Source organism: Triturus cristatus, chromosome 1_2 (assembly GCF_964204655.1).
Source record: "Triturus cristatus chromosome 1_2, aTriCri1.1, whole genome shotgun sequence".
Classification (NCBI taxonomy): domain Eukaryota; kingdom Metazoa; phylum Chordata; class Amphibia; order Caudata; family Salamandridae; genus Triturus; species Triturus cristatus.
Window position 1 is genome coordinate 1,044,891,409 of NC_140580.1, and position 14,927 is coordinate 1,044,906,335.

Below are 14,927 nucleotides of genomic sequence, written 5' to 3' on the forward strand. Positions count from 1 at the left end.
TCGTGGGCCACATCACTCTGACCCCACAATACGGTTTCATTTTATACAAACAACACAAAAACCACACCCGCAAGGCAACCCGCAATCGAAAGTAACAGCACGTGCTCCCCGAATAGGGGACCCCAGCCATCCACAGGAGTCTAAAGAGGGGAAGGGGAACAGATCGAGGACTGGGGGAACTCCGTGCTCGGGGCTAGGGAAAGGAGTCAACTAAGGGGACGGGGCTGGTGAGGCCGCAGGCAGCAGTGGTGGCGCGCAGATACCCCCGCGGTAGGCGTTCCAGGGGCCCCATACTTTCACCCATGCCCCAGGCTTACCCCTCGCCACATACACCACCTTTTCTCGAAACATGCACCAATCCATGTGTTCTTTCCAGGCCGACACCGCCGGGGGCCTCTGGGATCCCCACAGTTGAGCAATGTCACGCTTAGCTATCATATATCCCAGAGTCACCCATCGCGTCTGCGGAACCGAGTAGTCAGTTGGTTCCCACACATTCAGCAGGCATCTCCTCGCTTCAGGTAGCAGCGCGACATGCGTAACCACTCGCAGGACCTCATGCACACCACGCCAGAATCGCTCCACCTTCGGGCATTCCCACAAAATATGCAAAAAAGTCGCCAAAGCACCACACCCACGCTTACACAACCCATCCTCAGCATAGCCCATACGCAGAAGCCTTGGCCCCGTCATGTAAACCCGATGGAGTATCTTAAGCTGGACGAAGCGAAGGCGAGCCGGTATGGCCACCTCCTTCGGAGAGGCCACCGCGGAAATCCAGTCTTCGTCGTCCAACTCCAGCCCGTCGGCAACCCAAGCCTCGCGGAGGCCAGTCAGCAAGCCCGAGCGGTCATTAATCAATTTTTTGTAAATAAGGGAGATCGTGCTGTCCGGAACGTGGCCATCCAGCACTCTATCCTCCAGGGGGGAAGACTCCGGGATGGAGGCGACGTCTGGGAAGACTGAGCCCAGCGCGTGACGGACCTGCAAGTACAGAAAGTATTCACTGCCCTGCAGCTGAAACTCCGTCTGCAGCGTCTCGAATGTTTTAAATCCCCCCCTCGTCCAGAGGTCCCCCACTTTACTGATGCCGATCGTGTCCCACTTCTCGAAGCCCTTCGAGGTCCACAGGGAGCCCAATCTCTCAGACGCGTACAACGGTGATGCCCGGGTCAAACGGTCCTTCCACCCCATAGCTGCGTTAGCCGCGTGCCATACGCATACCATGACACGCGTAGGTCCCGTCAGGCGGGGTCCGGGCGCGCCAGAGTAGAGCGCTCGATTATAGTCGCCACCAGGCAGGAGCATCTTGTCCATTTCAAATGCCGGGTTTAAGGCGGGCCCGTAAAGGCCATGATTAATTGCAGCTAGCTGGGAGGCCCAGTAATACCGTTTAATATCCGGGAGGGCAATCCCCCCGTCGTACCATGGGAGCGTCAACTTCGCCAGGGCAATACGCGGCCTCCCGTCCCAGAACAGGCGGCGCTGTAGACTCTCCACCTCACGGAAGTAGCGCGCCGGGACTAAATCCATAGTATTCTGGAGAGCGTACAGGAAGCGTGGCAACGACATCATCTTAAACAATGCCGCCCGGCCGAGCGGCGAAAGCGGCAGGCGCCGCCAGCGCGCGACGTCCTCCTTCAAGCGCTGGAGGGGGGGAAGCAAATTCCGCTCGTAGCGGGCCTCCGGGTCCAGAGTAATGTAAACCCCCAGGTACCGAAACCCCTGTGAGGCAATCTGGATCGGACAGCCCCGCGGGAGGACGGGAGCCTCCCCGGAAAGCACATACACACATGATTTAGCCCAGTTGATGACAAGGCCTGAGTTGCGGCCGAATGAGCGCAAAACATCAACCAGGACAATCAGTGATTTACGCGGGGAGGCTAGGTACAAAAGGATATCGTCAGCGTATAGGGACACGCGGTCCTCATACTCGGGGGTCCAACGGAGACCACGGATGGAAGGGTGCCACCGCAGCCACTCCGCCAGGGGTTCCAAGGCCAGCGCGAACAGGAGCGGCGACAAGGGACAGCCCTGTCGCGTGCCCCGTCCCAGCTCGAATGGGACCGATACTCTTCCATTCACCACCACCTGCGCCAATGGGCCCGAATACAACAATTTGACCCAGCTGATGAACCCCGGGCCAAATCCAAACTTCGCCAGCATAGCCCAGATGTATGGCCACTCGAGCGTGTCAAACGCCATGGTGGCGTCTAAGGACGCCAATATGGCCGGCTCCCGCACAAACGGGACACGCGCGAGCACCCCGTGCAAGCGCCGCAGATTAAGGGCCGTATTGCGATGGGGAATAAAGCCGGACTGGTCCGGGTGGACCAAATCGCCCACCACGCCGACCAGCCGGTTGGCTAGCACCTTGGCGAGGATTTTGGGCTCCGCATTCAAGAGCGAGATAGGCCGGTAGGATGTAACCCGGTCTCGAGGTCTCCCTTCCTTGTGGATCACCACGATTGTAGCCAGACGTTGGTCCGGCGGGAGGGAGCCCAGCGAGTGGGCCGCCAGGAACATCGCACGGAGGTGGGGTGCCAGTACATCCGGTCGCAGCTTATACAACTCGACAGGGATACCGTTCGGGCCCATGGCCTTGCCGGATGCGACCGAGCGTATGGCGAGGGCAATTTCGTCGGAGGTAGGAGCGGCATCTAACGACACCCTGTCTTCCACCGAAAGGGAAGGCAGCGCGATATCCCTAAGCAGGGCATGGGAATCCTCCTCCGAGCAGGGAGAAACCGGGGAATACACCTCGCGGAAATAATCCGCGAAACAAGAGACAATGTCTTCTGGCTCGGTGACACGCACACCATCCATCCTCTCAATCAGCGGGACCACACGACTCGCTCTCTCCTTTTTATCCAACCATGCAAGCAGTTTACCAGCCTTATCACCCACATCATACAGTCGCCCCTGTTGCTCTCTATAGAGGCCCCTGGCCGCCTCCGTGACGAGGGCCCTGTCGGCCGCCTGCTTAAGTTGTAGGACATGTAGTGCAGCATCTGTCACCCCACCCTCTAGATCACCCTCCAATTCAGCGATTTCGGCCTCCACCCGGGTCACCTCCTCCTGCTTGCGCCTCCGGGCATGGGAAATAAAGGAGAGGGCCTCCCCTCTAAGAACTGTTTTGAAGGCTTCCCACAGGGAGATAGCCGAAGGGACGGACCCCACATTCTCATCGAAATACCGCTGCAAGGATTTAATCAAATCAGCGCGAATAGTGGGGTCGCGCAGGTACCAGGCATTGATTGGAGCTACCCTGCCCTCCCCCCTCGGGAAGACATCAACGTGCAACAGGAGCGGGGAGTGATCTGAAATACCCCGCGCCAAATGGCGCACCTCTCCTACCCTCCCAACATAGGCCGCAGGGACAAGGACATAATCAAGCCGTGAGAGGCTACCATGGGCACCCGAGTGGAAAGTGTACTGCAGCTGCGTGGGATGTTTTAAGCGCCAGCAGTCCACCAATCCCAGTGTATCTAAGAAGCCGGACAGCCACGCCTGCGCCCGGGGGAGGTCCCTAGGGGGGTGACGATCCACGGTTCCAGAAACCACCGCATTGAAGTCCCCCCCAACCACCAGAAGCCCCCCCGGAAGGTCAAGGAGGAGGCGCCCTAGGTCTGCAAAAGTCGTAGACTGTAACCCCGGTGGGACGTACACTGATACAAAGACAACTACTTTACCCTCCATTCTCCCCACTAAGACAGTGTAGCGTCCCCTCTCATCATGGCGCACCTCGTCTATTTCCAACGGGAGCGAGTTCTTCACCATGATGCCCACCCCCCGTGAGCCCGACGTGAAGCCCGAGTGGGCCACCAAGCGATAGCCACGCCGATTCATGGCACAATAGGAATTACCAATAAGGTGTGTCTCCTGCAGAAAGACCACATCCGGCGAAAGTCGTTTCAAATACTGCAGGACCACACCTCGCTTAATCCTATCCCCCAGTCCGTTAACGTTCCAGGACAATAAAGTCAGGTCCCTACCCCCCATCACATACAGAAGCCATCATTCGTCCCCCCGAGAGCACCTTAAAAACACCAATACAATAAAGGGTTTGCCTTGCGGTAAAAACGAACAACACCCCACCCCAACCCACCCATCCCAACAGAACTCCCCCCTCCCTGCACCCCTGCATGAGCCCAAACAGCCCCCCCAAAGTGCAGTGTGCCTGTCGCCCCATGAATGATTAAACTAACTAGTCCCCCAGAGGAGGAAGGAGAGCCCCCAAGAGACCCCGTACCACCTCCACAAGAGGGAGACTTAACGAACAGTCAAAAATGACGACAATGTTGTCCAGAGCGAGGCCTACTATTAGTCCCTCAGTCCTAATCCGGCGAGCCCTCCCCTCCAACCGCGCCCCCCCCCACCCCCCCGGCCCCGATCCCCGGGCAAGGAGTCCAACCAGTCCCCGGCCGCCTCGGGACGATCAAAAAAGTGCGTGCGGCCATCCACTTCCACCCGCAACTTAGCTGGAAAAAGCATCGCATACTTGAGGTTCAAGTCCCGTAGACGACGTTTGACTCCGAGAAAGCTCAGTCTCTGCTTCTGGACCGCTGGGGTGAAATCAGGATAGAAGTTTACGTCCATATTGTCAAGTCTGACCGGTCCTTGTTGCCTAGAAGTCTGAAGGATAGCGTCTCTGTCCCGAAAGTTGAAAATCCGGGCAATGAGAGGCCTCGGAGGGGCTCCGGCCTTAGGTCTTCCTCCGGGAACCCTGTGGGCACGTTCCACCGCAAAGAATTTACTCAGCCCCCGGGGCTGGAGATGGGTGAGAATCAGGTCCTCCACAAACAGGTCCGCCGCCGCCTCCTCACGTCCCTCCGGCACCCCGACAATGCGGACATTGTTCCTCCGGGCCCGACCCTCGGAATCCTCCAGTCGACGATCCATCAGGGCGCTTGCCTGGCCAAGCCGGCGCACCTCCTTTTGGAGGGCCGCCACGTCCGCTGCAAGGCCCGAGGTGGTGTGGGCCAAAGAATCGACCCGGTCATTGGTCTTGGATAAATCAGCCCTCACCAGGCCAACATCCACGTGGACCGAGTCAATCTTTTGCGCCAGTGTGTCAAAGCGCTGGTCCACCGAGGCCTTCATCTCGGCGATAGCGCCCATGACATCTCGCAGGGTCAGATCCGCGGGCAGCGCAGGAGCATCAGTCGGGCCCTCAGGGGACCCACGCGGCACCTCGGGAGATCCCTTCTGGAGGGTGTAGCGGTCCATGCTGTTGGACTGATGGGCTGCGCCACGGCGGGTCGATTTCAACTTTGCCCGGTCGCCATCTTGCTTTGTGGACATGGTTTCAGTCCCCAAATCGTGCCAATCACCTCGGAAAAAGCCGACAAACCAGTTCACGGGCTCCGGGGGGGGGCAACCACAGGTCCGCAGGACGGATCACAGCCGGCGGGCCAGCAGGGCACCCCAACGAGGCCACACCACCGCACACCGCTCCGCAACCCAACCTCGCCTACACAGCAAGGAGGGTGCAAAAGCGAAAGTGAAAGTGCGGGCTACGCGAGTCGCCCAGCCCTGCCCGCCGCTGTTGATCACTTTGTCTCCGGATCGCCCCGCAACTCCAATCCGGGGGGCCGGCGTGGAGAAGGCCGCAAACCTCAATCGGTGCTCCCGCCGGTGTCCGAGGTCCAATTTGGAAGCGGAAAACGGGTGACACCTCAGCTCGGGCTCACCAACACAGTCCCCTCATCTAGAACAGGATATTTTCAGGATTTATGTAGGAGGTCACGGAGGTCCTCGGGAGCCTCGCACCTACGCGGCCATCTTGGTTGCGCGCTAGGCTCCTCCTCCCTGTAGTCCGTTTTTAACAAAGCTAACGGAGTGTATGATCCAGGCTCGGTTGGGTCTTTGTCCGATTTGGGCATAGACAAATAGTGCCTTCCGCATTGAGGGGGGAAGAAAGCCTGTTTCAAGTACGGCGTTGTATAGCTGCTGTAGATGTGGTGTTACTACATGTGCATAAGCTTTGTAGTAGTCAGAGGGAAGGCCGTCTGTGCCTGGGGTTTTGCCTGTGGCTAACGCCCATATCGCCACTCCAATCTCCATGGGAGTGATAGGTTCCTCCAATTCTAAAGTTGGTGCCTGGTCCAGGATCGGAAGTGTGATCTGGGAAAGAATGGTAGTTAATTGTATATCACTTGAATGTATTTCTGGATGTGTATAAGGCCTTATAATAGCAGGCCAGTTCCGCATGTATTTCAACTTGCATGTAAAGTAGCCGAACAGCGACATCTTGGAGGGCAGATATGGACTATGATATCTGATCTTGGCGCATGAGCCATGCTAGGAGATGGCCCGCACGATCCATGTGCGCATGCACTCTGGCTGAGAGTGCTGCATAGTTTACGCATTTAGGGCGTTCTAGTAGATCTGCCAGTTCTCCACGTTTTGCTCCAAGAGCCAATGTGCGATCTGTTTTGGCTGCCCAGTTCACTTCCAAGTGCATAAGTTCACTCTCTATCCTCCCCACTGCTTCTTCTAGGTGCCTGCAGAGGTTCCAGTTGATACCCAGGCATCTACCCATGGTTGTCATCTAAAATTCCTCGCATTCCGTGAGTGTGTTCCCTGCTGACCCCTCATTCAGTTCCAAGTATTCAGCGGTGGCTGCCCCCACTGTGTCCCAAAATAATGCGTCCTCCAAGACAGACAGCTCGAGACGCCATGTGGGTATGACTGGGCGAGGGGCCTCCCATTTTAGGTGTAACAGTAGGCAATTTTGGTCAGGGTGCGTGTGACCAAAATACTCTGCATGTTCTATCATGGGGTGAAATGTCACAGAGCCACTATCCGGTCAATGCACACATGGCAGCCGTGTGGAGCTGAGTAGTAAGAGTATATTCTTTTGTTGGGGTACCGTGTCCGCAAGAGATCTCTCAGTGATCAGCGATGCATCCAGTCTCTCAATGCCCGAGCATTAGTCAGGGAGTTTGTGCCAAGTAGAGGAGGGAAGGAACGATCTAGTGACGTGTCAATGACAGCATTGTAATCACCCCCTATCAGCCATGGAAGACTACTCTATCCCTCCAAGACAGTCGAGAGAGAGTGGAGAAACAATGCTTGGTCAATGTTAGGGGCATATACTACACCCAGTACCAGTAGAATGCCATTTAGACAGGCTTTTATGAATACATATCTCCCACTCAGGTCTGTTTTAACTTCCTCCCCGCCCGCACCAATATTAATGCTGCTCTCGCATATGAGTATCCATCAGCATAAACCTGTCCTCGCAAACAGCGACGCAGGCGCTCCACCTCCAGAAGAGTCAGGTGTGTCTCCTGTAGGAGAGCGATGTGAGTAGACTTGCGTTTGAGAGAAGTAGAGAGTACTGCTGTACGGGCATATGCATGCCCCTCACATTCCATGAGATTATATTTGAATATGACATTTTTGCTGTAGCAGCATTTGACTCACGCTATTGCACCCCCCTGGACCATAGCTGCATGCCCACCCAGGTGAGGTGTGTGCATGGGGGGATCGCAGCATGTAAGACAGTATTGCTCAGTAACCAGATAACTAAAACTACAACTAGTAAAATGCAACTTGTGCAACAATAGTGGAGCAGATATGTAGCAGGGATCCTCCCAAACTGGTGTACCATCTTGTGGTAACAAGCATACTTCCCCATTCATGATGGGTTTGATTAACATATCCTGCGAAGGATGGGGGTGAGGTCCTCTGTGTTCCTGTGCCCATTTGATTACATAGTCTGCTTGCTAGTAAAGCTGCCTGTGGACTCACACCAATGCGTTTCCAGGTTTACGATTTCTTGTAAATCTGCAAACGTGGCAGATGCCTTGGGCGTTGCTTGGGAACACCCACAGCAACACCCATGGAATGCCCCTGAAGCAAACCGCTGCGTTTAATGGGCTGTATGTACAAGGACATGAAAAGCCACTCAGGGTGGCTTTACTTGTCCTTGGAAATATGGGGCAGCAAGATGCACTGCTAGTGCGTCACAAAAAGCGCCACACCGGTGGCGCAAGGGGCTTATAAATAAGCCCAAAAATATGGTGCAAGGATTTAAGTACAGCCTCTTAATATAACCAACGCTATCTCCGCCTGCCTGTGCCTGACAAAAATCATTCCGACCAGGCCCCTTTCCCTGCCACAACACAGCTGAGTGCTCCTCTTCCTACCTCGGCCAGTGCCCTACCCTCTCAGCAACGTCGCTGAATGTGAAAAGAAACAACACAGAATTGCAGGGAAGGCTTAAAAGGCCTAAACTTCCCAAAGAACGGTGCTCACAACCTCGCTCCTAGCGTCGCTGGTGACCACGAGAATCCCGGCACGCGCTACCTCAACAATCAGCATTCACTCAACACCTCCACGCACCTGAAAAAACAGTTAAACCGCCATCTTCTTGTCGTTAAATGACCAAAACGAGTGTAAAATGAAGACTAAAACTCCCACCCATGGGCCCAAAACACTCATGCTCAACCTTGTTTCAATAACTTTTAAATAAATAATATTAATAAAAATTACACACACCACTTAAAAAAATCACAACATACGATCCTAAAAAGTACAGAGAGTAAACAAAGTAAACTAGATAATAAAATATAAAGAAATTCCAAGGAGTAGCAGGGTAAAGAGGAAAGAAGATGTCTGGGATTTAACTAGACTTTGAAGGGGGTTCTAATTCTGGAAGATTAGTTTGCTCCATCAACAAATTTGAATTTGCTGTTCCAGTGCTGTGTACGTTTCCGCTGCTCTTATTGAACAGCAAATTGATTTCATGGAATCTATAACTGCAATCTTCTTTAAAAAATATGCAGTCAATTGTGAATGATTCATAACCTCAAAGGTGTATTGATATAAAACTCTGAAATAATGAATCAATGTCCAGCCTTCAAATATTGGCACCTTTATCATTGGCACCACATGGGCCCACACTCCACCAATTGCACATTGTTATGATTTACAGAGTTTGACGAGAAGGTCAGAATTAATAAAGTGGTGATAGACTTTCACTTTGTTAGTTATGCCTGACCTGCCCCTAAAATCAAAGAAGCACAGCCAAGGACTAAATCCAGCAGGTCTGACTTTTCAGAGATGCATTGAAAGAGCCAGACAGCAACATCCACACACATACTTCTAAAATAATAACTTGCTCTTGTACATTACTTCATGGCACACGTCTAACGTTTATGTAGGTAAAAAACTATAGCAAGTGGATGAACATACATCATAACATATATTCAATATAAACCATAAATGTAACCACTAAAGTGCCAATCACATAGACAGAATCTTTATAGACGCTTATAATTAGAAAAATACTTTTATTTCTTCATATGATATTCTTTTTTATGTATTATTTTTCTTTCATAATTTGATATGACGTATAGCAATTAAATATATGACAATATTTACAACTCAATAAACAGAAAAATACAATAAAGTTATTTCAACAAAGAAAGACAAAGAAAAGTGTGATATCATAAGAACAAATAACAAAGGACTTAATAGACATGTGAATAATAAAAACAATGCGGTAGGTGAGAACTACGCGCGTTTCGGCATGACTGCGTTCATCAGGAAACCGTCTATTGTACTGAAACTGAAAAAGATATATAAACAACATATAAGAAAGTGGTTACATTTTAATATTTTAAATACATGTGCAACTAAATTTTAGACACTTTTTTTGGGGCTAATAATATAATATAATACACTGCTTACGGCTAATAGTATATAGCTGGATTATTTGAAAAAGGACAAAGAAGATTCAAAATGATATATTAGGCATTCGAATAAACAACTCATTATGAACATTCCTATTTGATGACTGGTGAAAAAGATTACGTGACCAAATGAGGACAGAGCGTGCCTCATCTATAAAGCATTCCCTTAATTGTATACATATTTACACTCTCATTAACATCTTTTGATCATTATTAACACTACTATAATACAATGATCCTATATGTACATCGGCTGATTATATAGCTAAACAGAAAGAAAGTAAACAGAAGAAGTCAAAAAAGGGGATTTAAGAAAGACATTAAATTTGTAAGAAATAAATAAAGAGGTGTATAGAAGAATAATCAAACAGGTATAGAGACAGTCAAATCAGATAGCTTCATATAGCTAGAGTACCCACTAATACATCACATATTGCTGCAAATAAAAAGAATAAGGAATGGCTACTTCACTTACTGAATAGCAAAAAATGGAAAGCTGAATTGTCTTGGAATGGGTTGAGCATCAATTATATGACTGAAAGCAAATATTTGCGCAGTCAAAGAAGGTATGATTCACTGGTTCTCTCTAGGCAAATAAGATATACATTATATAGTTGGGTGAATAAATTCATACAGATGTATTAATTTTATAAAGCCCAAATAAACAAGTAACTAAACTAACCTCCTGCTGTACTTACTTAGATATGATTTAAATACGGTGATTGGTATCAAAACGCTCCACGAATAGATGTATATACATCTCTACCCGGATCAGCTGTCAAAATGAGTGCCAAATTCCACTAAAGGCAGGAACTATTAAAAAAGAAATCGAGAGGGATAACCATATAGTTATAATAGTGCCCATAAGTATTATCTATAGATACAAAACCACCTATTGACAATGGTATGTTGTGTCAATATCTACTTACTAGAGATTAGTCGGTATCATTCCTTATGCGATTCTAGATGAGAACAAAGTTGACGGAAAAACGTCTTTCTATATAAGCTAATTCAGTGGTCCAACACATGAGAATTCACAGGGTATTTCCTAAGTATACCTAAAATAACGATAACAAAAAAAAAAGGGAGGTCTTAAATAAAAATAATAACTCTAGCAATAAAATTCTGCTAGTAACACAGGCCGTAGTGACATACCTGATTCTCGCTCAAAATGATAGAATGACTGGCTCCAATGACTGAACTGCAAACAACGCTGTCAACTCGTACTTAGCGTTTCACCATATATATACCAAACGATATGCGCGCCAAAAATCTCATTGGTGCAGCTAATCAGGAACAGATGGCAATACTACGAGATAGAGACAAAAATAAAAGACGGGTCGTAGCCTCGAGTATCTAATCTTATGTGCTCAAGATGGCGCTGCCCATATTGCAGCCCGAGAATCGATTAGAAGAGGGACAGAACGTCCCGATATTAAGTTACGTAAGTGGATAGAAAGCGATGCCTTAATAAGCACCATTAGTGAAGGTGCATAATGCTATGGGTCTCAATACCTACCATTATGAATTATGTATTTCTCCAAATACACAAAATTGTGTGTACTGATTAAAAAGATCTTTAAACATGCGTTAATCCTACATCTACAAACGCCATCTTGGAAAGGGACAGGATATCAAAACAAATCTCATTGGTATAGCTAATCAGGAACAGATGGCAATACTACGAGATAAAAACAAAAATAAAAAACGGATTGTAGCCTCGAATATTTAATCTTATGTGCTCAAGATGGCGCTGCCCATTTTGCAGCCCGAGAATCGATTAGAAGAGGGACAGAAAGTCCCGATATTAAGTTACGTAAGTAGATAGAAAACGAAGCCTTAATAAGCATCATTAGTGAAGGTGCATAATGTTATGGGTCTCAATAACTACCATTATGAATGATGTATTTCTTCAACACAACAAAATTGTGTGTACTGAATAAAAAGATTTTTAAACATGCATCAATTCTACATCTACGAGTGCCATCTTGGAAGGGGACAGAATATCACACAGATGGCACTGCTTATGTATAGGCCAGTAGAAGGCAAGACAGGGGGTCCCAATATTGAAATTTGAGAGAAAAATGGGGGCAAGATCAACTAACACAGTGTATTTTATCCACCTATTTAAGAATGAAATATTCAACTCTACATTTGTCTGTATAGAAGGGATTTGTACTAAGGCTAGAATTAGATAATCGCCTGATCCCAGGGTATTTCCAAATTCAGGCCCTTTTTAACTGTATCCAGATTAAAAATCCAGAAAACTTCACGTTTCTTTCTTATTTTGTCGGAATTTTTGCCTTCTTTACCAAGGATTTTTTCCAGAATAAACCATTGTATATTATCTTCAGTGTGGTTGTTTTCCAGAAAATGTGAAACCATGGGAGAAGCCATTTTTTTGGTCCTAATAGCGGACCTAAGTTCAGTAAGTCTGATGTTAAGAGACCTAGATGTTTCACCCACATATCCTTTGTTGCAAGGACATATTAGTAAGTAAATTATGTTTTTTGACTTACAATTAGTAATACCCCTAGATACAATTGTTTGTCCATTGAAAGTAAATTGTTTAGTTTCAATAGCTAAAGGGCAGGCTTTACATGTTCCGCACTTGAAATTACCCTCTACGGGAAGCATACCTTCAGTACTTCTCTGTATTGGCTCTTTTTGTGTAGGCATGCGAGATCTGACAATGTGATCCTTTAAATTTCTGTTTTTGCGATACGCAAAAAGAGGTTTCTGTACACAATCTGTCTTGGTTCTATTCACATTAAGGAGGTGCCAATTGGAACAGATAATCTGGCGAATTTGTTCGTTCATAAGTGAATGACGAGTGACAAAAACTAGATTTGCTTCCTGTTTTTGTTTGGTGCCTTGTAGTAAGTGTTGACGATCATAAAACCTCGCTCGTTTGTATGACTCTCTTACGAGTCTATGAGGATAACCCCTATCAAGAAACTTCTTTTTCATAGTTATAGATCTTCTATCAAAATCTTCCAACTTTGTACAGTTCCGCCTTAGGCGTAAAAACTGACCAAAAGGGATACTATTTTTTTGTTTCGTAGGGTGGAAGCTTTCATAGTGCAACAAAGTGTTGCGAGCAGTAGTTTTTGTGAACAGGTCAACATATATCTGACCAAATTCGTGTTTGATGAGTATATCCAAGAACTCAATTTGGATATTGCTTATATGGGATGTGAATTTCAGATTTAAATCACAAAGGTTCTGCCACATGATGAATTCCTTCAAATTGTCTTCATTATCATCCCATATAAACACAATATCGTCTATATACCGTGACCAGTGTAGTACAGATTCAAAAAATGGTGCCATCTCGTTAAAAATGAATTTTTGTTCGAAGTGAGCCATATAGATGTTTGCTACCGTAGGGGCGCAAGAAGTGCCCATACTGACTCCTTTTATTTGTTTATATAGCTCACCGCGAAATTCAAAGATGTTCTCGTCAAGAATGATTTTGAGGCAGTCGGTGATGAAATTAGTGCTACACTCAATGTCATGGAATTCTATGAACCATTTCACAGCTGTGATGGCTCCTTCACCTGGTATGTTAGAATACAGACTTTCCACATCTAAAGTCACAGTTTCTGACATCTTTCCTTTGAGGACTTTACGCCGCAGAATCGCCGCAGTTGCGGGCATTGGAGTACGTGCCTGCATGGTCCCTCTGTTGACACCGAACACTTTTTAGATATGGTGTTGTTCCCAGCAAGGATTTTATTTTGCTATGCTTTGGTCTCACTTCTTCGAGGTGAAGTATTTCAGTGCCTGCTATGTTTACTTCAAGTTGTACTCCAAGTGGTTCTGAGATCGCTCACCGGCATGGGGCACATTGCACCAGTGCTCTACAGTTAATGCAATTGCAGTAGTATATGTGTTTTAAAGTTTTAAATGTTGTGATGCCACAGGTTTTAGTTTTACTAGGGATGGTTCTTCCATGATGTCCTGTGGGGTGTTATCACATTGTTTCCATACACAAGGGAAGATTGTGGGTAACAGCCCTTTGTTTAGTTTTGTTTATTACTTCTACATGGGGTACGTAACCTCCACAAGGGGGTCAAGGGCTCTTTTCGTATTTATGTTTGGTTACTCCTACATGGGGATATGTAACCTCTACAAGGGGGTTGGATCATGGGTTAGTTCCCATACATACACAGTACCTAGGTTAACCCTTACACTGGGTTGGGTTATGGCTTAGTCCATAAATAGTTGCGCGCAGTGCTAATGTACATCCCATCCTCGTCGCCAAAATTATGTTGTGATCTATGAAGATAGACACCTGGTACCACACTAGGCTGGCTGGGGTCAAGACAGATGTGACCTGTACTGGAGACTGAATAAAGAAGACTTAATAATACCTCCAACCAAGAGATCCTACAAGCTACTACATCTACAAAGAAAGAATTCCCAGGCAAGCCAGCGCCAGCCCCACCAGTGTCCTCACCAACGGACAGCCCCACAGAGCAGTGTCATCACCATAGGACACTACAGCCTGGGAATACTATAGCCACCTAAAGGATTACAGTGAGTTGGAGGAGTAGCTAAGCTACAGCCGCATCTGGTGTTCCAGCCACAACGTTTGCCACATAAAGGATTACAGTGAGTTGGAGGAGTAGCTAAGCTACAACCGCATCTGGTGTTCCAGCCACAATGTTTGCCATATAAAGGATTACAGTGAGTTGGTGGAGTAGTTGCACTACAGCCACATCTGGTGTTCCAGCCACGTGTTACCTACAAAAGGGTTTGGTGAGTTGGATGGGTAGCTTCACTACAACCAGCTGATGGTGTTCCAGCCACATCGCTCTTCAGAGTCTGCTGTGTTTCTAAGAAAAAGGTACAATTTTGAACAGCGTGCAGTGTCTGCACAGATGCAGAATATTTGTTGATTAACAGATTCATGCAACATGTTTGATCTTCAAACAACGTCAGCACTGTCTAACACCACACAGGTACGGTGTGGTATCACAAGATTTGGGCATAGAGGATTTGTGGTATGCTCAATTAAGGTCTCACAAGCAAAGTAAGTGTCTTGGTCTTTCAACCTAAGCGACTACCGCTACATGATTCTACATGCTAAGGTGCAGCAGTCAGGTTGATGAAACTAGCGACCTCTGGATGTCTACGATACAGGCGAGGTGCCTGCTCCATGTCTTTAGGCTCTTTTAGTTGTCTTACGTTGGTTTCTGTCTAATTTGGTACAAAGAT

General features: G+C 47.9%; 1 long non-coding RNA gene across 1 annotated transcript; it reads right to left on the reverse strand.

The window, feature by feature from the left end:
• Positions 1-9,286: 9,286 nt before the first annotated feature.
• On the reverse strand, positions 9,287-10,922 carry LOC146868627 (uncharacterized). Its single transcript, XR_014966325.1, has 5 exons — positions 10,860-10,922; positions 10,634-10,762; positions 10,403-10,517; positions 10,180-10,290; positions 9,287-9,580 (listed from the first exon to the last, which is right to left on the reverse strand). It is a non-coding gene; the product is annotated as an uncharacterized LOC146868627 (long non-coding RNA).
• Positions 10,923-14,927: the final 4,005 nt, after the last annotated feature.